Genomic DNA, 21,930 nt, shown 5'->3' on the forward strand with positions numbered 1-21,930 from the left:
CTGCATCTTTGATTGTTTAATACTTCTCACTCACAATTATTGACTCCTTTACTTAATCTAAGAGAAATAGGTCTTACACACATGGCTTATCCTCTTCAACTCCTTTCGTGCCTTGCAGTTGCTTCTTGCTGCAGAATCCTTGATTCTGAACCAAACAAATATCCTTTGTTCCTGCACAACTCTGTATTCTAGCGCCTGTCAGCTCTGCAGCCTTGGTCTTTCTCCTTGAGGCTTCCTGCTTACTATTATAACATGCAGATTTCCATTTTATTTTGCATTATATTTCCTATGTTAGCAAGCTTCTACGTTGTCTTATCTACCTTGCGTTTCTGCGTATATACAACTACTGCATCTCTTGTTACTCATCTTCTGTGTCTATATGGTTTTCTTCATCTTTGCATAGATGTTCACTTTGTCACTTTAGTCACAGCTTCTTTCTCTACCTATTAATACATCAGGTTTAGTACATCCACGTATCTTCTCTCCTTCATGATGTCACTTCATACCTGTCAGGCTTTACTTATAGTAATTCTAAGTCGAGCAGTGTCTGCAGGCTCATGTATACCGCATCAGTTTGAGGGTACATTGAATATGGTTCTCTCAGAGCATAACGTCTCTAATACCTTCGATGTGGTATTGGGATGATACCAGGTGTCATGCTCAGTGTTCTCTTGCTGTTCTTCCAATATGACAGAGGTGAGGGGTTAGGCTCCATAGATGATGTGCACATCAGCCTCTCTACATTTCCCGCCTCTGGTCGAGTCCTCAACCACCTCCTCAATTTTCTTCACCTTTTCTTCACCCAGTGGTTTCTTTGGAATCCATATCTGTGTCACCCCCGTCAGGTCACCTGCATTCTTTATGTGTTCATCCACACTCCAGGTCATGTAGCAACATTCCCCAGTCAGTGAACACCCATTGCCCAACATAGTTCTTATGGTCCTTAGGATACTGATACTTCATTCCTGCTGGTTTCATCGTATTTCCTTTCAGCTGCTCATGGGTGGTGTTTTCAGTCTGTGTGTGCTCGTTAGCCATGGCATTCCCATCAATTATTATCTTCATCCCAATTGCTTTCTTCGCTGTCTTCTTGCATTGTTCTATGATTAGTCTTATAAGACCGAATCCCAGCAACACTAACACTAGTATTGCTCCCAACATTTTAAAGGCATTTGCCATCCAGGTAGAAACCCACGAGAACAGAGATGAAAACCAATCTTCTTCTTCGGTCTCATCTACTTCTTCCACCATTTTTGTATGCAGAGTTGACAACATAGATATTGCTTCAGTCAAGGTTCCATTTTCTCCATCGGGGAGATGCGTATTTACAGCAAGAATGCACGGTATTTGCGCAAATGCCTTCTTCCATTGCTGTAATTAAGTCCAAGACATACCTTTTCTGGAGGGTCATGAGCCTGATGGCCCTCAATTCTTCTTTAATCGCATTAAATCCTTTTATCGTTTTATTAATTGTTTGTAGCAGCTCCCATATGGTGATTTGTAACCACTTGGTATTCACTGTAGCCTGAATTCCTGGCATGAATATGGCTGTACATATCCCTGCAGTTCTGCTGAACAATTTGTGCTCATCTGGAATGTCGTAATAAGCCTCTATTGATTTTGCAGAACAATAGTTCTCTCTCTTCTGTCGGGTGAGGGTGAGTGACCTCCTCTTGCTTTGGTGTGCATCCATTTTCGAAAAGTCGGTGATGTGGAGATCACTTTGGGTGGATCACCAATGCAGGAACATGCATTATCACTATAAAACATATTTAGGGAGTCCGGTTTTCGGTGATTACCGATTTTCCCCGATATCTAGACCCCTTTATTATTTATTTATTACTCGGGGACTCCGATAAACCCCGATAAATCATATCCTGGGAGCGGGATTTGAAGCTGTGATGTCTTATATTCAAGACAGATGCCTTGCCAGTGAGCTATCATGGCAGCTCTATGAAAGACTTGGATTTAGTGCCTTAAATGATTATGCACCATTGCCACTTTGTGGCTGAATGGTGAATTGAATGCATTTTGCAAACAGTTTTTTTTGTTCTCTCTGTCAACTAGTCCCTTATTGTTGTGCTTATTTTTTCATAAGCACAACAATAAGGGCACTTCTTCCCCACCAACATTGCGGAAATAAATAAATTAATCGGGTCCACGGACCCGAAGAACATTGTCCAAATAAATAAAAAAACACGGCCGTGGCGAAGGGGGCACCAGAGGCAGTAACCGTCCTGCCCCCGTCCTGCTTCTCGGCCACGGCCGTGTTTATTTATTTATTTGGACAACTTTCTTCGGGTCCGTGGACCAGATTAATTTATTTATTTCTGCAATGTTGGTCCCCACCAACATTGCAGAAATAGATAAATTAATCGGGTCCATGGACCCGAAGAACGTTGTCCAAATAAATAAATAAACACGGCCGTGGCCAGAGGCATGTCATGCCCTTGGCCCCCGAGTAGCTCCCCCACCAGCAGAGAAGCGGGATGTGGGGAGGGCGGTGCAGTTACAGGCCTCAGCCACGGCCTTGTTTTTTTATTTATTTGGACAATGTTCTTCGGGTCCGTGGACCCGATTAATTTATTTATTTCCGCAATGTTGGTGGGGACCAACATTGCAGAAATATATAAATTAATTAGGTCCACGGACCCGAAGAATGTTGTCCAAATAAATAAATAAACACGGCCGTGGCCGAGAAGCAGGACGGGGGCAGGACTGTTACTGCCTCTGGTGCCCCCTGCAAGGGGACACCAGAGGCAGTGGCCTTCGCCACGTCCATTTTTTTTTATTTATTTGGACAAAGTTCTTCGGGTCCGTGGACCCGATTAATTTATTTATTTCCGCAATGTTGGTGGGGACCATCACTGCAGAAATAAATAAATTAATCGGGTCCACGGACCCGAAAAACGTTGTCCAAATAAATAAATAAACACGGCCGTGGCTGAGAAGCAGGACAGGGGCAGGACTGTTACTGCCTCTGGTGCCCCCTGCAAGGGGGCACCAGAGGCAGTTACAGTAGGGTGACCAGACGTCCTGGTTTTCCCGGGGAAATCGCCCTCCATCCCGCGACCCGGGAGTTTTTTTTAATTTTACCGTCGGGGGTTTGCATGGTTGGGTGACTATGGAAATTAAAACTATTATAATTATTTTTCACAATGTTGGAGTTGGAGGATTGGCTCGAACGCCCAACCTTTCAGGTGCACGTCACAACACTTACTAACTGTGCTACAGAGACTGGCTTGGAAATAATTGTACAGCAGGCCATGTAATATGACTGAGTTATAGCACAATATGCACAAATGAGATCATATACAGTTTATAAAAAGGAGAAGAGCTGGAAATATGATTGGGTGGTGGTTGTGGGGATGTGTTGGGGGAGGGGTGGTCACTGGTGGGCTGCAATCTAGTAGTCCCTCTCTTATGTTGTTGGTTGTCCCGGTTTTCGTTTTGGAAATCTGGTCACCCTAATTACAGGCCTTCGCCACGGCCTGGTTTATTTAATTATTTGGACAATGTTCCGACAAACGTTGTCCAAATTAATAAATAAACTGTGCCGTGGCCAGAGGCAAGTCATGCCCTTGGCCCCCGAGTAGCTCCCCCATCAGCAGAGGAGCGGGATGTGGGGAGGGCGGTTACTGCCACTGGTGCCCAGCGGCAGTTACAGGCCTCAGCCACGGCCTTGTTTTTTAAATTTATTTGGACAATGTTCTTCGGGTCCGTGGACCCGATTAATTATTTATTTTCGCAAAGTTGACCCGAAAAACATTGTACAAATAAATAAAAAACCAAGGCCGTGGCAGAGGAGCAGAACGGGGCAGGACTGTTACTGCCTCTGGTGCCCCCTGGTTATTTCCCCACCCATTGACTGTCTACTGCTAAACTAAACCCTATTGTCCTTACCACCCATTACCTGCCCTTCCCCACTCAATGCCCACCATCCTGGTATGTCTTAGAGCTTTCTCTATCAAACCGTAACATCAAGCCACTATTATTAATTAGTAGTCTGTTGCGAGTTAATGGCTTAATTGCGTTTGTAAATGTTTTACTGGTAAAATGAAAATGTCTTAAGTGTGCCTTTCCCCCACATCTGTTCCCCGAAGCAAAAGTCCTGTAAAAAGCAAGTACTGACAAAGTCAACGATTTTAGCTCATTCTTAGGTTTTGGGTAGGACTTGCATGGTGGTAGTCATGATAATATAGTCATGTAGTCATAGCTGGTCACAGAGGAAAGCATACCTAGTTACATCTTGGATACAGGTATTGCATAGACTTACAAGGTGGTGTGTGAGGGTATGACCCCTTATTCCCCCCGCCCTCCAGCACTATCTGAAATGTTGTCAGGCCTAGTACGATAGTCGCTTGTTTTGTTCCTCCCTTCCCGTTCTCCACCACTCTCCCTCACCTTTTGTTTTCTCCAGCTCTACCAGAAATGTTGCCAGGCCTAAATCGGTAGTCGCCTGTCTGTTTCCATTTCCTTCCCACTCTCCCCCTCCCTTCCTTATCTATGTCTTAGCTCTTGCACTATCTGAAATGTCGGCAGACCAAGTACGATAGTTAATTTCACATCCTTACTGTTCATGGCCTGTAAGAATGTCATTAGGTCCTAAGTGTCACTCACTGGTGTGGGGAGAGAAATGCTCCCTCTTACGGTCAATCTAGAAATTGTTTAGAACATCTCACATTGAGAGATTACCCTACATTTGCATGCAATGAAGCAATAAAATAAAATTTCTGTGTTTACACCTGGAAAAACAGTTGTCCGTGATTTTTTGAAAGGGGCAAATGGGAAAACACTGATAAACACAGATTCTGAAATTTTTTTAAAACACTGGAAAAACACCCCCGGAAGTAAAAAAAAAATAAACCCCTAAAACAGGAAACCCTAAACATATTCCTCCCCAATTTTTAGGCAGCTTTATATAAGCTTTGGATCCACAGGTCCAATAGTGGTCCATCAACACAGCAGTTCCTCCTTTCATTCCTGGAACATCAATTATTTTGCTTGCATTCTTTATTTTCTCCAACTTTGGTAAGATCAATGTTTCTGAAACACAGTGTTGTATTTTTCATTGGTAGTATGATTAAAGGTCCTGCTTCATCTTCAACCCATGTTTGTAACTTCGAATACTTGGCCCATTCCTTGAGGCATCCATCATTTACTACTTGCACTATCCGTAATGGTGCTGTCATCAATACGTGTGCACTGCATCCCATCATTCCTTCTTCTCATCCGGTACTGGTGGCTACTTGCCCATATACCAATAGCTGAGGTCTCTCTCAGCATCCTGGCAATCCTGGTGTTTCCCATGTGGGTGCACAATCCAGTCTCTTTTGTTGAACAATTCTCATCTCTCCTCCAGTCAGACCACTAAATGAGTACAGGAGCATTCTGCTTTTCCAACCTGGGTCTTTTATCATCTTCTGGGTTTTTATGTAGGCATCTTCATATGGGAACATTCTCTTTGACAGCCATGATAGGGTTGCCCATTTGCCTTCAAATTGTCCTCCTGTCATAGATGGCTGAGGCACTTTGCATAATGCATAGGTATTTTTCTTGCTATAAATGTCCTGGCTGTGCTCATGGCACAAGGGATGAGAGAACATACATAGCAGCTTTCATCTGAAGCTCTTCTCCCCACCTCATGTGCTGATACCACATGTTATTTTTTAAATGGGATGCGTTATCAAGGTATGTATTTATTTTATATCCTGATAATCTTCTCCAACATCCTTCTTAAATCGGTTAATTTGTTTGTAAATATCAGGGAAAATTTCACTTGTGCTTTTGATAGGGACAGAAACAGCTGTCTCATTGTTGGATACTTCCATCTACATTGTAAAACCTCATTTGACAAAATGCTATTAGGATAAGGAAATAAAGACTTCACATTGTACAAAACGTGCCTACAAGAAATATTGTGAAATAATTCATGCACCATACTGTTGGCTTCGTATTAATCTGTCTTTTTGCTAGCAATGTGTATGTTATGAATTAGAAAATCCCCATTTTCTTTTAACCAACCTTTTGTTCTTGTTATTCTTTATAACAACCACACTTGTTATAACAGAAATTGTAATAGTATTGCAATGATGATCCTATGAATAATAGGGACTGTCTTAGGATTTCCAAAAAAGGTGGTACTATCAATGTTTCATCTCACTAGAGCTGGATAGGATTTAAGTATATAAGTGAAAACAGCATACAAGAATGTGTGCAATGTTATAGGCAGCATAAAGTGTCATGTGCGTACTTCTTTTTCTGTTTTCAAAGCATTGTCTCTTTAACCTAATAGGAATAGTTCTGTGAACACTGCAAAGTGTATTTGTTTCCCTTTAAGCTTGGGAATGATCGAAAGTTCGAATTGTTTTTATTTCATCTGTTCTTGTTGGATTTGGCAGCCAATCCAGTCTGCTATCGTGGAACTTTTTCTGTTGGGTCACTGCCAATGGTCGACAAAGGGGTAAGGGTATCTCCTTTGTAAGGCTTCACGTCACTCAGATGCAGCCAAGATTGTCTTCCTTGGATCTTCACGGCAGTAGAGTGTCCCTCTCTACTATGTACAGTCCTTCAAAACGGTGCTTATTCCAAGTGCGGACAAAACTCTTTACAAGCATTTGGTCCCCTGGACACAAACTAGGTGGCTTTAACAGTTCAAGAGGATTGATCATTTGGCTGTTGTCTTCTTCAACCTCATTCGACCCTTCCCACTCCGATTTTTGATCTGTTGAGAAATAAAAGAAACATTAGTGGTCAAATTTGTCAAATAATCATGCCTCACATCCCCTAATGTTTTTGCTACACTATGGGCATCAGTTTCTGATTGAGTTGGAGGAGCAAGGGGGTACTCTCATGCAGCGTCCAGTCACCAACTCCTGAGGAGTCAGGTGGTGATATGAGCCAAGTGGTTTCTCAATGCGAATAGGGCAAGTGGTAGGCAATATAGTCATCCCTACTCCAAAGCCATCTTTATCTTGGCGATCCTCTCTTTAAGGAGTTCATTTAAACGCTCACAAATACCATTTGCCTGGTGGCGATAAGCTGATGAAAACATATGTTTCATGCATATAGAAGAGTAATTTGTTCGAACATCTCATTTACACAATGCGCTCCATTATCAGACTGTAGGACTTTGCATACACCACATCTAAAAAACACCTCACGTACGAGAACCTTGGCAGCACATGTGGCATCGGGTTGCATGCATGGACCTGCCTCGATCCATCAGGAAAAAGGACGCACTACTGCTAACATATATCTGTAGCCATTGCATGTTTCCAACATATCCACATAATCTATATGCAGATGCTGAAAAGGACCATTGGGGCATGGTATTGCTCCTCTCACTGTTCTCAAGGTATGCCCTGATGTGAATTTCTGACAGACAATGCAGTTCACAATAAACTGTGCAACGCGCTCTAATAAATTTGGCAAAAAACAGTCTTCTATGATTATGGCAGCAAGATTCTTTCTGGTTGCATGCACAGGATAGTGAACCTGATCCAGTGCAACACTCAATAATGCTAGAAGCATAACTGGCTTTACAGTACTATTTTGTCTCCATATAGCCTCTGTGGGGGATAAAGAACACCCCTCTCTTTTCCATCAATCTTGTTTCTCTTGCGGAGCTCGACCTTGCAGCTCAATTAACTGTAAAGTGAATAACACATTAAAGCCTTGCTTCATCATCATGCAACGTTCTGGCATTTGCTTAACACTTTCTACTTCAAAATTAGAAATATTCAGGAAATATGCTGCTCTTTTTGCTTCAACATCTGTGGCTTTGTTACCGTGAGAAATCATGTCTGCCCTCTTAGTATGGGTTCTTCACTGCACCACGGCAATAGCCAATGGGTGCTCTAGTACCTTAATAAGCTTGTCGAATAGCGGCGCATGTTGCACTGGTGTGCCATCTGCATGCAGGAAGGCCCTCCTTTTCCAGCATGACGACCCTGAGTGTATGGTTGACGTCACATAGGCAGAGTCACAGTACACTGTTACTTCCTCATCCTCAGATCTCTGAAGTGTGGCGATAAGCGCCACATATACTTCAGCCTGTGCTGAACAATGTGAAGGCAATCTTACACTTGTCACTACTTCAAATTCACCATTCTGTTTTAACTTCACTACAGCCGATCCAGTATGCCTTTCTCCTGCCGTTTGATACATTTTTGAAGAACCATCAATGAATAGAATTCCCCCCCTCTCCTAGAGCGTTTTCTCTAACGTGGGGAATATTATCATAAAACTAAGTATACGTTGTGCAATCATGTACATTATCCTTCTTCTCTACTGGTTCTGCTATGAATGTCGCTCGATTCACTACTCTAAATCTAACAATTTTAATCGCTGGGTTTGAAACGATCACCTCATAACCTGATGCTCTTTATGTAGTCAACATGCTTTTAGGTTTCTCCAATATGGTGAATAAGGAATGCTCAACATATTAAGTCATTGAACACCCCATTGTAATGCTTGAAGATTTTCCAATTGCGAAAGCAGTAGCATGTAATGCCTGTTTGCCAAGGATAATGCCCTCATACTGGATCTAGAATCCCACTGTAATAAGCCAATAGTTTATGTCCATGTCCTAATGTTGTCTTCTGCATAAGGACAGCTGTCATTACTACTCTATTTGAATGTGAGAAAAAATAAAACTCTGCAATCCCCAACATAGGGGGTGTACAGATCACCCTTTTAAGCCCTGAGGAGAGAAGGGCTCTGGTCTCCTGCTTTTTTGCTGTGGAAAGTGTTTACTCTCAACAGACTCGCTTTTCCTTCCTGGATTGAACTGCACTGTACTGTGTTGGAGGTGCGTGTGCCTTTAAAACTTCAGCTGCTAGTCAGGTCAGCTGACACCTTAAGGCCGCCTCAGTCGTCCTTGCGGCGTTAAGCCCTGAGGAGAGAAGGGCTGTGGTCTCCTGTTGTTTTGCTGTTTGGCGAGTGGGCGGGCAGGAGCTCCCCTAACGCCCTCGATGTTGGACTCTACTTCACCCGCCTTAAGAACACGGGCTCAAAAACGGCACGATGGAGCAAGTGGAGCCGTTACCGGCATATCTACTCAATGACCACACATGAATAAAGTAAGCTGGTATTTTTCTTGCACTTCAAACATAGATGAGCCAATTATCTCTCCCCTGATAACATTAATAACTTTGAATGCAGCAAACTCAAAAGCGGCGCGATACCCACTGTCGCATCTGCAACTGAAACTGAAACTAAAGCCGTAGGCTAGTCCATAAATGAAAATGAAAATGCATCTGTCGAGTGCAGTAGCAACACCTCTGTCCCATTGGTAGCATTGCAAATCGGTTCGCTGCTAACATTAAGCAACAAACCTGTTGAAAATTCCCTTAAATCAAAACTATCAATCTGTGTCCTGCTCGTCGGCTTACCGAGCAACACGCCCGAGGTGTGACTGGCCTCGAGCGATTCAGTGACGGTGGCGAAGAGAGCGGGTTGTTGAGACAGGTTGATCGTGCTGCCGCCGCCCAAGACACCGTTGTTGATCCCGACAAGGCGGGGAGGCAGAGGCGAACGCTTGTCGGCACGCGTGCACTCTTCGAGGGATGCAATCTGCACCTTGGGGGAGACGTGTCTGTCGCGGAAGCTTGGGGGGTGGGGATCCCCTCGCTGGCGTCCATGAACGTTGCCCAATTGGGGGACACTGGAGACTTTGGTCAGGTGACACCAATTAGTGCCAGCTCACCTGTACGCAAGACACACAACCTGCAAAGTGAGGCCTACTGTGATGACATGTTTGTTCACACAACTCCAACAGTACGGGTAAAGGACAAGAGCCTGCTACTTGTTACCAGGATGATGAGCCAGCCAGAGTTGTGGGCGTCATTCAACTCGACACAAGTGAATTACGGAATGATGCTAGGAGGGACTCACTTGGTGTCACTAACAAGGTGTTAGAAAACCTTGTCCTAATGAATAAAGCATGTAATGAGAGAGCACATAGAGGGTGCCCACCACCACTGGCAAGAATGGACAAACAACCATTAAAAAGGCAAAATTCTCAATTAACTGGAACAAACGAGGATATATGGCACAAATTGTGCTATAAACGACCAAAAACATCTGTTTATACTACCAATGGATTTCATTCATATGATGTATCTGACCCCATGTTAACCTCCCAAAAAAGGTTGACAACTGGACACCGGCAAGTCACTGATGCCAACGACTTACCTATTGAGAAGTCCCAGTTGCTTTGTGATAATGGATCTCTCTTTGAAGACACTCAAGACTCTTCACTGATGGAACGTCAGTTTCCGAAAATTCGACACGAAAGAGAGGAGCACACAAGAAAAGCTTGGTTAAATAAAACTCATGAGAATTTCCCTGAAGAGAGTACACCTATGCTATCCCCAGAGCTACAAGCTCTATTAATTTCATCAACAGCGATCTCCTCAGCACCCTTCACGAAATTGTATGAAAGCATCCATGAAGCAACTAAGGACCTGATGACAGTGGTGGCTTTAATGCATTCTAAACTGATCCGTCTTGAACAAGTATGCGAGTGTTCTTACAATGAACAACATGAAGGAATTAAAAGGTTGGATGTGTCATTTAGCCTTCTAAATGATCAAAAGAAAAATTACACTATCGACAAAAAGCTCTTGGCAGAAGTTGCGAGAGAGGCTCTTGCGTTATTTAAACATAACGGAATCAGCCCAAATACCTTAAGTCAACCTGAAGCCCATGTGGCAGAACGTACCTTACCTAATCGGTGTAACAACCTTCAGGATGAACGAGGCACGAATGCGACTAACTCAAACCTTCAGGAGCCTCAGAGAGGGCTTGTTCCACAGGTATTGGATCAGCCAATTTTGACAAAGAAGAGTGGATTCCTCTCAAAAAAAGCCTGTGACACCATTCATCCTGAGAGGAGGGTGCACGTCTGCTCTGACACCCGCAACTGGGTACACGTCACCTTCGGGAACAGAAGGTTTGACAAATGCAAATAAATAAATAAAATAAATACAAAGACGTGGAAGAAGTCTCTGATCCAATTACGGGGGCCACGGTGCCTTCGGTCTGCTGTGTGCTTAACAAATGCAAATAAATAAATAAAATAAATACGAAGAGGTGGAAGAAGTCTCTGATCCAATTACGGGGGCCAAAACTAAGGTCCCCCATATCATTCCGGATGTCACTGCTAAGGCGTCCACCAATGGGCCTGCGGAAATTAAAATGGTCATAGAGCATCCTATCAGTCAAAAGGTGGTCTTGCAACCCACTCGACAGGAAACTATCGTTAATGGAAGAACTTGACACATTATTGTTGAAAAGGACAATTACCAAGCACAATCAATCTCTCCAACTAGTCCTCCTTTTATGACTTTACATGAAAAGAGGATGCGTAATACCGCAACCACACGAGCCGGTTGCCCTGAGAACACATGGCTTGACTCACGTGATCCAATCAAGCCTGCGGCCCCTAAGAATCAAAGTGAGCGGCCAGTAACCCCTGTCTGTTGTGAGATAGGTGGTTGTAAACAAACAATGCTAAATCCAAACGTCTCTCAGATCTGACCTCAAATCTCCAAGGTAACAACGTCAAGAAGTGCCAATATGACGACCCCCGTTTATAGACTTATAATCGAGAGGTTGGAGTCCTCTGATAACCTAATTTTAAATCGAGGCAATATGATTAGGCTACTCCACCTTGTGCCGTCTCTATGACTTAAAGATCGTGGAGTTCTTTGACGAAAATCGAAATGACAAGGTGGTGCTCCACGTCTGTTCATCCTTAATTGCGTCAACCATATTAGATGCTAATGTAACTTTGTTTTCTTTAGGCTTCGAGGTTTATAAATTTATTGAAACGCATCAGCTACTGTCATCTGGAGATGATAATATTTGTCGTCATAAGCTATTATCAGAGGGGGTCGTCTACAAGTACGATGACAACTAAGGAGCCGACAGTGAGGGTCTCGAAAATGAGCCCCCGTATATCCCCAAAAATGGATTACACTGCAGTCAAAATACACCAACCTTCGAAGCTTCTTGCACAGGAAACGTTCGAGCAAACTACTGAAATGGACGTCCAAAAAGACAAAATAAGAATTACAATACATGGAAATGTAAGTCTGGACTGCCCCATTGAGCCCAGTGATAAAACCATGAGAGCAATTGTGGAAAAAAAACGTCTGGCAATGGTTGGCTGCATCAGTGAACAGCAAAAACCGACAATAACTCCAAGACGATGCAATGCAAAAAGTGTGTAGATTAGCCTCCTGGAACACACATGGATTCTCACACTTGTTTAAGTCGAACTGCCTCGACTCCCTCCACTTGCATGTTTACAAGACACATGGCTAAGCGACGCTCCAGTCGCAACTGAGTTCGAGGTGGCCTTAAATCCTGCGATAAAACCTCTAAAAGGACGTCTGATGGCAGGCCTAGTAACTATGGTTAGAAGATCTTCAGGTTGGAGGATATTAAACTCTATCAACCATTCACCATTCATTCAAGAGACTTCCATTGAACTGCTGGACCCTCCAGGGATGGGTACCGACCAGCTAACTATACTAAACATGTATTGGAACCACAAAAGAGCTGGGAAACAGGAGTTCATAGACCAGATAGTGGAAATAATTGACCAACAGCTTGAAGCCTCTGGTTGGTCAAATATAATCATCTGCGGCGACTTAAACATAGACTTGTTTAATCCATCAGAAGTGGGGAACAATCATGGTCAGAGGAGATGATTACGCACAATCTACAATTGCTAAACGGAAATACCTGTGATGACATGCAACCAGCTTCTACTTGGCATCGAGATGGTTTGGCTTCAACTATTGATTACATGTTTGTGTCAGAAGCCTTACACCCACGAATAAGATCTTTGAAAGTCATTAAAAAAACCGACAGTGACCACGATATGTTGGTAACGGAATTTTCAGCTATACTGAAGGCACCAACTGCAACGTGGCCTTATAAAATTCAGGTCGAATCCAATAGAGTGCGGATGAGACTGAAAACACAAGATCTTGTACAATTGACAAACCAGTACTGCCACATCAGCTTGAACCTTGAATACGACCACCTACTGATGCAATTTAAAACCAAGAAGGTGGGGCTCAAACATATGGCCTTCGCACGTTCACATTGCCTCGACTTGGACCTCCTGATACATAAGCGCCAGATGCGTAGCCGAACCAAGTCTCTAGACGACCACGCACGCAAACAAGAAACAAAGGCAGCAAAGCAAAGATACAAAAACTGGTTAAAATCGCATAAGCATGTTATGATTCAAAACGACGCAGAACAAAACAAATGTTAATGGTCCTACAAAACAAAAATACAAAGGGTTTTTGGAGTCTCATTAACAACTGGCAAACCCCCCAAAAAGCAATACAAGCGTGCATGGTGACAGAATCCGATTGGATAACCCATTTAGGAGCTTTATATAAAACAAATGAGTCACCAGGTGGCCCAGTCGAAGAAACCTCTAAATCCTGGGCCTTGACCTTACCGAAAGACGACATAGTGGCCATAATCAAGAAAGCAAAGAATTTGCGAGCCCCTGGCCCGTATGGGCTCTCAAATTTTACCATGAAATTGCATCCAGAGTTATGGGCCGACATTTGTGTGATGTTAATCAAGAGGATAAACACAACCTGTCAGACCCCAAAATCCTGGAAGTCCACGATCATCGTACCTGTATTTAAAAAGGGCGATAGAACAAACCCAAAAAATTACGACCAGTCGCATTGTTGGATGTACTAGGTAAAATCTACGCCACAATGCTACAACAAAAACTGGTAGCCTGGGCTGTAAAATCGAACCACGTGGACAAACGACAATCCGGGTTTGTAAAACAGGTGGGATGCTCGCTAAAGATATTACTGCTAAACATCATCAAAATGGAGGCGATAAAATCGAACACAATGGTTTACCTAGCATTTATCGACTTTTCGTATGCTTTCGATATCATTGACAGGTCGATTTTGTGGGCAAAATTGCAGAGCTGGGGGTGCCTGCCGGACTTCATGGCGAAACAAAAAGAAAATGTAAACAACTTGCAAGCCAGGCACTGATCATCCAAAAGAGATTTGGAAAATTCTCATTAAAACCTGTGTTGTCCTTTTACCAACAAAAGGTAATCCCTGTCTTGATATATGGGGCAGAAAATGCCTTTGGCTGTTCCTCTTATGAGGCTTGGGCATCCTTAAAGAACTGCTTTTGGTCTAAAGTACTAGCCCTAACGAAGGGCCTGAAGACATCTTGTATAAGGTACGAGTTATCAATTATATCGATTCATGCCAGGGTTTGCTGAAGCTTACTAAGTCTATATCGCAAAACATGCCCACATGCGCAAATCTCACAATTTGACATCTTTTACGATGCCTCATCTGCCAATTCTAACATCGTGTCTATGTGGACGAACAGATGTGAAGCAGTATTAGAGGAATATGACATCAAACCTGACATGCTCCACGAAAATCCTGATGCGGCCAAACGTAAAATCTGGCGCGCCGATTGGGAGCAAACTTGTACGGAGAGAGCTGCTGCTAAATCAATGAGCGATGTGCCACTTGAGACACGTGCCTTCAACAGCCAACAACGCTACATTACGTTGTTCCCTGATCCACAAGCACAAAGACTGTTCATACTGTTTCGGTTAAATATGCTCAAAACCGTCGAGCGTCTTCGTTCATGGAAAGGTAACGAACACCTAAATCCGGAGTGTAGACTTTGCCTGCAAGCCAATGAATCTCTCAAACACTTAGTCTTATTCTGTACTAAATTAAGATCAGAAAGAACAATTAATTTGGAACCCTGGAGCTTAAATAATCCCTCCTCATGTGCAGACTAATGGTGGGAGTTGACATTTCAGGGAACAGATTTAAAACTGGTACTTCCATTAACACGGCTGCTGGAAATAATTGAAAACCGTTTGAGGTTGGCACCAGTAGAGAGAATATGTCTGTGAAATGTAAGACTGAGAGATATGGCACACGATGGCTCACGAGGAGAGTGTCCTGAAATTGTTAGTCTTGCTGTTTGTTTGTTTGCATGTTGTAATCATTTTAAAGGTTTGAAAAAACCAATAAAATAAAAAATAAAAAAAATAAAAACAGATCGCCCTTTTCAACTCTTCAATTCCTTTTGTCATTGCATCTGTCCATTTTATGTCGTCTTTACCTATTTGTGCTTATTTAAGTCCTTTCAAAAGTGGTCTAATATATGCACTGTAATCAAAAACCCAGGCCCTACAATAATTACATAGGCCTAAAGATTGTTGCATTTACATCACTGTCATAGGTCTCAGAGTTTTCACGATCGCTTCTGCTCTCTCAGGTGTCTTTTTTTCTCCCTTCATGGAAAGATTATCTGTCCTATATATAGGACTTCTTCCTGGCAAAACTGTAGGTTCTCTTTGTCAACTTTGTATCCTTTTCCTGCCAATACTCTCATGAACTGGACTGAGTCTTCTCTGCATTTTTCTTCTGTCTCACCGCACGCTAACATGTTATCTATGTACTGAATTATTAGACTCTCAAGTTATATGTTGCCTAGGTTCATCTGAAGGACCATATTAAAGATTGATATGGACTCCCAGTACCTTTGTTGTAATCTTGTATGTTTCCACTACTGATTTCTAAACAAAAAGGAAGTCAAATCTTGGGAGTCCTAGTGAAGGGGAATTGAAACATTGAAAAGAAAGTGTTTTTTAAATCTACTACTGTAAAATATTTAGCTGCAGCTGGGATGTTACATAAGATTGTAGCTGGATTCGGAACCAGAGCATACTCTGCTTTGACAATATTGTTTATGGGGCGTAGATATTGAATAAATCTCTACAACCCCCCATTGATTTCTTTACTGGGTACATAGCCATGTTACAAGTGGAGTCTGATGGTACAAGTAGTCACTGCTGTACTAAAGCGGAAATAGTTTCAAATATAACTTCATCTGCTGTAGACATGGGGTACTGTTTTGCTCGTGGTCAAATTGCTCCTGGCTTAAGCTTAATTTTAACTGCTCCTGCTACACTCAATAGACCCACGTCATATGGACTGTTGGTCCATTAAATGCTTGGCACTTTTTCTAAATCTTCCTGGAACAATGACGGTTTCTTTCTTACCAATGCCATTGTCTGTCATATTTCCCTATTCTCAACTTTAATCCTATAAGTGAGATTTATATAAATATTTGATGAGGGTTGTTCGTCCATAAAGTGCCTGGGACCTGTAACAGGTCATCTTTTAACTGTGCAGGCATGCTCTTAGCAATAGGTAGAGAACATTGGACATTCCTATGTCAAATCATTATTTGACAGGGAACGTACACCTCCAATATAATTTCGCCGTCATTATCGGCATCTTCAAGCAAATGCCCGCCCGATAACCAAGTCAATGGACACTGCACTGAAGGTGCTGCGTGTCACCATACAAAAAGCAGATGCCTATGGAGTTTGTCAGACTCCAAAAACAAAAGAAACACATAATCCAAACTAGGTCAAAAACACATGGGAGAGTGAGCTAAAGGGCTCACTCACTCCAGGGTTAAAATTCCAAAGTCCGGCAAAAGAGCTGGGGGGTCTCTAAGGTTGAAACGAATTGGCACAGAAATGAGAATTCTCCCTAACAAGCCCAACCGTATATCTCCAGCCCTAAAATCTCTCCACTGGCTCCCTGTGGCCACGAGGATCAAATGTAAGACCCTTTCTGGGGCCTGGGACCACGCTATCTCCAACTTTCCCTTCCTAAATACTTCCCGGCTAGAGCTCTCTGCTCCTCTAATTCCAACTCCTTGATTGTGAAACGCTTCTCCAAGCAGAGACTGGTGGACAGGTCTCTCTCCATGGTGTAAGGACCTCATGGTGGCAACAGTAAAGACAGACAGAAATGGTCACTGTTCAGGGGTGTTTATTAAACTGTATAGGTAGGTTGGAAAAAAATGCCTAATCTAAACCTAAATCTAAGATGGAAGCAAGCTTCGACTATCAACCAATAGTAAGGCAGTCGGAGTGGTGTCTTGTCAAATAAAAGGACCTATACTAAAAAACGATTGCCAATCCTTACGCTAAATACAAAAGAAGTGTGCGATAATGTTCATAAAGAAGGAAGTGTTCACAAATAATAAGTCATGATCCGGTTGTACAGGGTCGCCCTTCCGCACGTTTTAAGCATGGGACAAGGTAGGATTCTGGAGCAAAGCACACGCTCGAGCTTTCCCAGCACGAGCCAACAGTTTCGCTCTCAGCAATCAGGCTCTTCGGTGGTTAAGTCTCTTTTCTACAAAATGTCTCTTGCCTCCGAGGACATGATGTGTTTCAAAATAATAAACAAAAGTTCCTTTCTGCTTTTGCGATGGGTGATGCCTTTTCACCCCTGCGTCCCCCTCTTCCGGGGCTTAGACTCTTGTAGAGATGGAGCCGAGTACCCCCACCTCAAGCATCTCGCCCATATTGCCTACATGTTGGGAACCAGAGTGTGAAGTACATGCAGTACCAGTGAAACTACCAATACCAAGGAGAATCCTGGGAGCAAGGTTCCCATTAACCCCTTAAGTGCCATGGGTTCCCACCCAACCCCCAGTGTCAAGGCCTTTTTTGGTGATTTCGGTATGTTGCCATTCAATGCCTTGTAACTTTTTTGTTGCATGCGATAGCTCAGCCAAATTTGGCCCCTTTCTTTCCCCCACATGTAGGCGGTCGTAACTGCACCCAGGAAACCTAGTTTGCTGTAGAGGGGTGAGAGATAATAACCAAAAAGAGCTAAATGTTTTTGTTTTTTCAAAAAATGACAATAAAATTATGTACAAAGAAGCCTGTGGTTTTTAACCTTGAAAGAGCTAGGAACAAATGGTTTTCTGTGCTGAATTCCCAATTTTCCTGGCTTTTGAGAACAGGTTGAGTGGAAACAAAAATAAAAAACTTTGATATGGTTATCAACCGTTTTGTGAGAGGTAGGTAATTTTGGCTTTTTTTTCCAATAGGACATGTGGGGACGGAATGGAAGAAAAGGGTAGGAAAGCTGAATGGGAGGACAGAAAGGCATATATTTCGGAAAAGTAGACAAAATTCTAGGACGGGGTGATTTGCTCAGGGTAGGCAACAACTATGTAGGGAGCAATTCCATAGTTTGGGGAAAAAGCAGGAAAATTACCGAAAAAAAGGTATGTGGTGGAAGTGGTTGGCCTGGTACGCAAACGGCTTTTTTAAATTTTGAGAAAACCAATACTCCGCTACATTCCCCCGACTCTTGCAGTTAGGAAATCACACATTTTTTGCTATGTTTCACAAAACAAGCAATACCACAAGCCAAAAACGGAGCCATGTTACACAGGAGTTTTATGCTTACGGCCTAAACAGACATACTTAGCATGTGTAAATAAGGAAAACAAATGTGGTGAGGAAGGGCAAGCATACATTTTTTGAAAGAGCACAGGCAGACCTCTTGAAGGGTAGGTGACTTGTGCAGGTTACAAAAGTGTATAGTCCCTAAAGCAGCGACTAAATGTCACATTTGGGAAATGAAAGGGTTGTGTGACAAAGGGTAGCAGCAAATGGGTCAAAACGTTATGAAAACCATGTAAACACAACAAATATCATACCTTCCCACGTTCCCACAGGTGTCCCAACAAAAACGGTACCTCTGATGTGTGGGTGCACCTACCTGGGTGCAAAGGGGAAAGCCTAAAACACGGGTAACCCCAAGTATTTCCGCACAGCAGATTTTCAGGAATTTGGCTCATGTGCACACCATACAGATTTGGGCCTAGGGTGACCAAGCCACCAAGGGTAAACTGGGAACCCCATGCATTTCTGAAAAGAGGACACCCATGGAAATCCACAGAGGTCTGACTTGTGCGAATCGGCCCAGAATGTATAACCCAGAACCCCGGGCAAAGTCCAAAATGTGGCGTAAAAAACACAATTTGCGCACATTTCACTCGTCTCACCCATGGAAACACGCCGCCAACAACACATGACCTACCTTCCCGCGTTCCCACAAGTGTCCTGACAAAAACGGTACCTCATATGCATGGGTGCACCTACCTGGCTGCAAAGGGAGAAGCCGAAAACACAGGTAACCCCAAGCCTTTCGGCACAGCAGATTTTCAGGAATTTTGCTTGTGCGGTCAACTTCCAGATTTGGGCCTAGAGTGTCGAAGCCACCAAGGAAAACAGGGAACCCCATGCTTTTCCAAAAAGAGGACACCCATGGGAATCCACAGAGGCCTGACTTGTGCCAATCTCCCTAGAATTTATTACCCAGAACGCCCGGCAAAGTCCAAAATGTGGCGGAAAAGACACAATTGTCGCACAATGCACTTTGCTCACCCACCGAAACACGCTGCCAGCACCACATGGCCTACTTTCCCGCATTCACACAGATGTCTGGACGAAAAAGGTACCTCACATGTGTGGTAGCACCTACCCAGGCGCAAAGGTAACAGACTAAACCACTGATAACCCCCAAAGGGTTTGGGGAGACAACCTACAGATTTGGGCCTAGGGTGTCGAAGCCACCAAGAAAAACTGGGAACCCCATGCTTTTCCAAAAAGAGGACACCTGTGGGAATCCACAGAGGTCTGACTTGTGCCAATCGGCCCAGATTTCATTACCCAGAACCCCCGGCAAAGTCTGAAATGTGGCAAAAAAGACACAATTTTTGCACATTCTACTCTGCTCACCCAACGAAACACGCTGCCAGCACCACATGGCCTACCTTCCCGCGTTCCCATAGGTGTCACAATGAAAATGGTCCCTCACATGTGTGGTAGCACCTACCTGGGCGCAAAGGGAGCAGCCGAAAACACGGGTAACCACAAGCCTTTCAGCAAAGCAGATTTTCAGGAATTATGCTCATGCTACAGATTTGGGCCTAGGGTGTCAAAGCCACCAAGGAAAACAGGGAAGCACATGCATTTCCGAAATGACAACACCCGTGGGAATCCAAGGAGGTCTGACTTGCGCCAATCAGGGCAGATTTCATTACCCAGAACACCCGGCAAATTCCGAAATGTGGTGGAAAAAACACAATTTGATACATATTTCACCCAGCTCACCCTCCGAAACACGCTGCCAACAACACATGGCCTACATTCCCGCATTCCCACAGGTGTCCTGACGAAAACGGCACCTCACATGTGTGGGTTTACCTACCTGGGCACAAAGGGAAAAGCCTGAAACACGGGTAACCCCAAGTCTTTTCGCACAGCAGAATTTCAGGAATTTTGCTCATGTGCACACCATACAGAATTGGGCCTAGGGTGTCCAAGCCACCATGGAAAACTGGGAACCCCATGCATTTCTGAAAAGAGGACACCCGTGGGAATCCACAGAGGTCTAACTTGCGGAAATCGGCCCAAAATGTATTACCCAGAACCCCTGGCAAAGTCTAAATTTGGGGGGAAAAACCCACAATTTCTGCACATTTCACTCTGGTCACCCACCGAAACACGCCGCCAGCACCACATGGCCCACCGTCCCGCGTTCCCACAGGTGCCTACCTGGCTGCAAAGGGAGAAGCCAAAAACACGGGTAACCCCAAGCCTTTCGGCACAGCAGATCTTCAGGAATTTTGCTCATGCAGACAACCTACAGATTTGGGCCTAGGGTGTCGAAGCAACCAAGCAGAACAGGGAACCCAATGCATTTCCAAAATGAGGACTCTGGTGGAAATCCACAGAGGCCTGATTTGCGCCAATCGGGCCAGAATGTATTACCCAGAACCCCTGGCAAAGTCCGAAATGTGGCGAAAAAGACACCATTTTCACACATTGCAATCTGCTCACCCACCGAAACACGCCGCCAGCACCACATGGCTTACCTTCCCGCGTTCCCACAGGTGTCCCAACGAAAACGGTACCTCACATGTGTGGTAGCACCTACCTGGGCGCAAAGGGAACAGGCTAAACCACTGGTAAGCCCCAAAGGGTTTGGGGAGACAACCTACAGATTTGGGCCTAGGGTGTCGAAGCCACCAAGGAAAACTGGGAACCCCATGCTTTTCCAAAAAGAGGACACCTGTGGGAATCCACAGAGGTCTGACTTGTGCCAATCGGCCCAGATTTCATTACCCAGAACCCCCGGCAAAGTCTGAAATGTGGCAAAAAAGACACAATTTTTGCACATTCTACTATGCTCACCCAACGAAACATGCCGCCAGCACCACATGGCTTACCTTCCTGCGTTCCCACAGGTGTCCCGACGAAAACGGTACCTCACATGTGTGGTAGCACCTACCTGGGCGCAAAGGGAACAGGCTAAACCACTGGTAAGCCCCAAAGGGTTTGGGGAGACAACCTACAGATTTGGGCCTAGGGTGTCGAAGCCACCAAGGAAAACTGGGAATACCATGCATTTCCGAAAAGAGGACACCCGTGGGAATCCACAGGTCTGACTTGCACCAATTGGCCCAGATTTCATTACCCAGACCCCTGGCAAAGTCTGAAATGTGGCAAAAAAGACACACTTTTTGCACATTGCACTCTGCTCGCCCACCGAAACACGCCGCCAGCACCACATGGCCTACCTTCCTGCGTTCCCACAGGTGTCCTGATAAACACGGTACCTAACATGCGTGGTAGCACCTACCTGGGCGAAAATTGAATAGCCGAAAACATGGGTATCCCCAAGCCTTTCGGCACAGCCGGTTTTCAGGAATTTTGCTCATGCGAACAACCTACAGATTTGGGCCTAGGGTATCCAAGCCCCCAAGGAAAACTGGGAACCCTGTGCATTTCCGAAAAGAGGACACCCGTGGGAATCCACAGAGGGCTGACTTGCACGAATCGCCCTAGAATATATTACCCACAATCCCCAACAAAGTGAAAATTGTTATTTCTTTCCACCAAATATCAAACTGATTTACAACCTAAACTGGTATCTGTGTCCTTAATGTCAATGTTATTTTCACATGGCAAAACAAATATTCAAATATGCAGACATAAAATAC

General features: G+C 44.0%; 1 long non-coding RNA gene across 1 annotated transcript in view; it reads right to left on the reverse strand.

The window, feature by feature from the left end:
* Positions 1-2,848: 2,848 nt before the first annotated feature.
* Positions 2,849-21,930, reverse strand: part of LOC138566602 (uncharacterized) — a 104,312-nt gene continuing 85,230 nt past the window's right edge. Inside the window, exon 3 of the long non-coding RNA XR_011301975.1 lies at positions 2,849-6,724. This is a non-coding gene — a long non-coding RNA (uncharacterized lncRNA). The remainder of the gene's footprint in view (positions 6,725-21,930) is intronic.

Source organism: Ambystoma mexicanum, chromosome 2p, assembly GCF_040938575.1.
Source record: "Ambystoma mexicanum isolate Mex_15411 chromosome 2p, UKY_AmexF1_1, whole genome shotgun sequence".
NCBI classification, from domain to species: Eukaryota; Metazoa; Chordata; class Amphibia; order Caudata; family Ambystomatidae; genus Ambystoma; species Ambystoma mexicanum.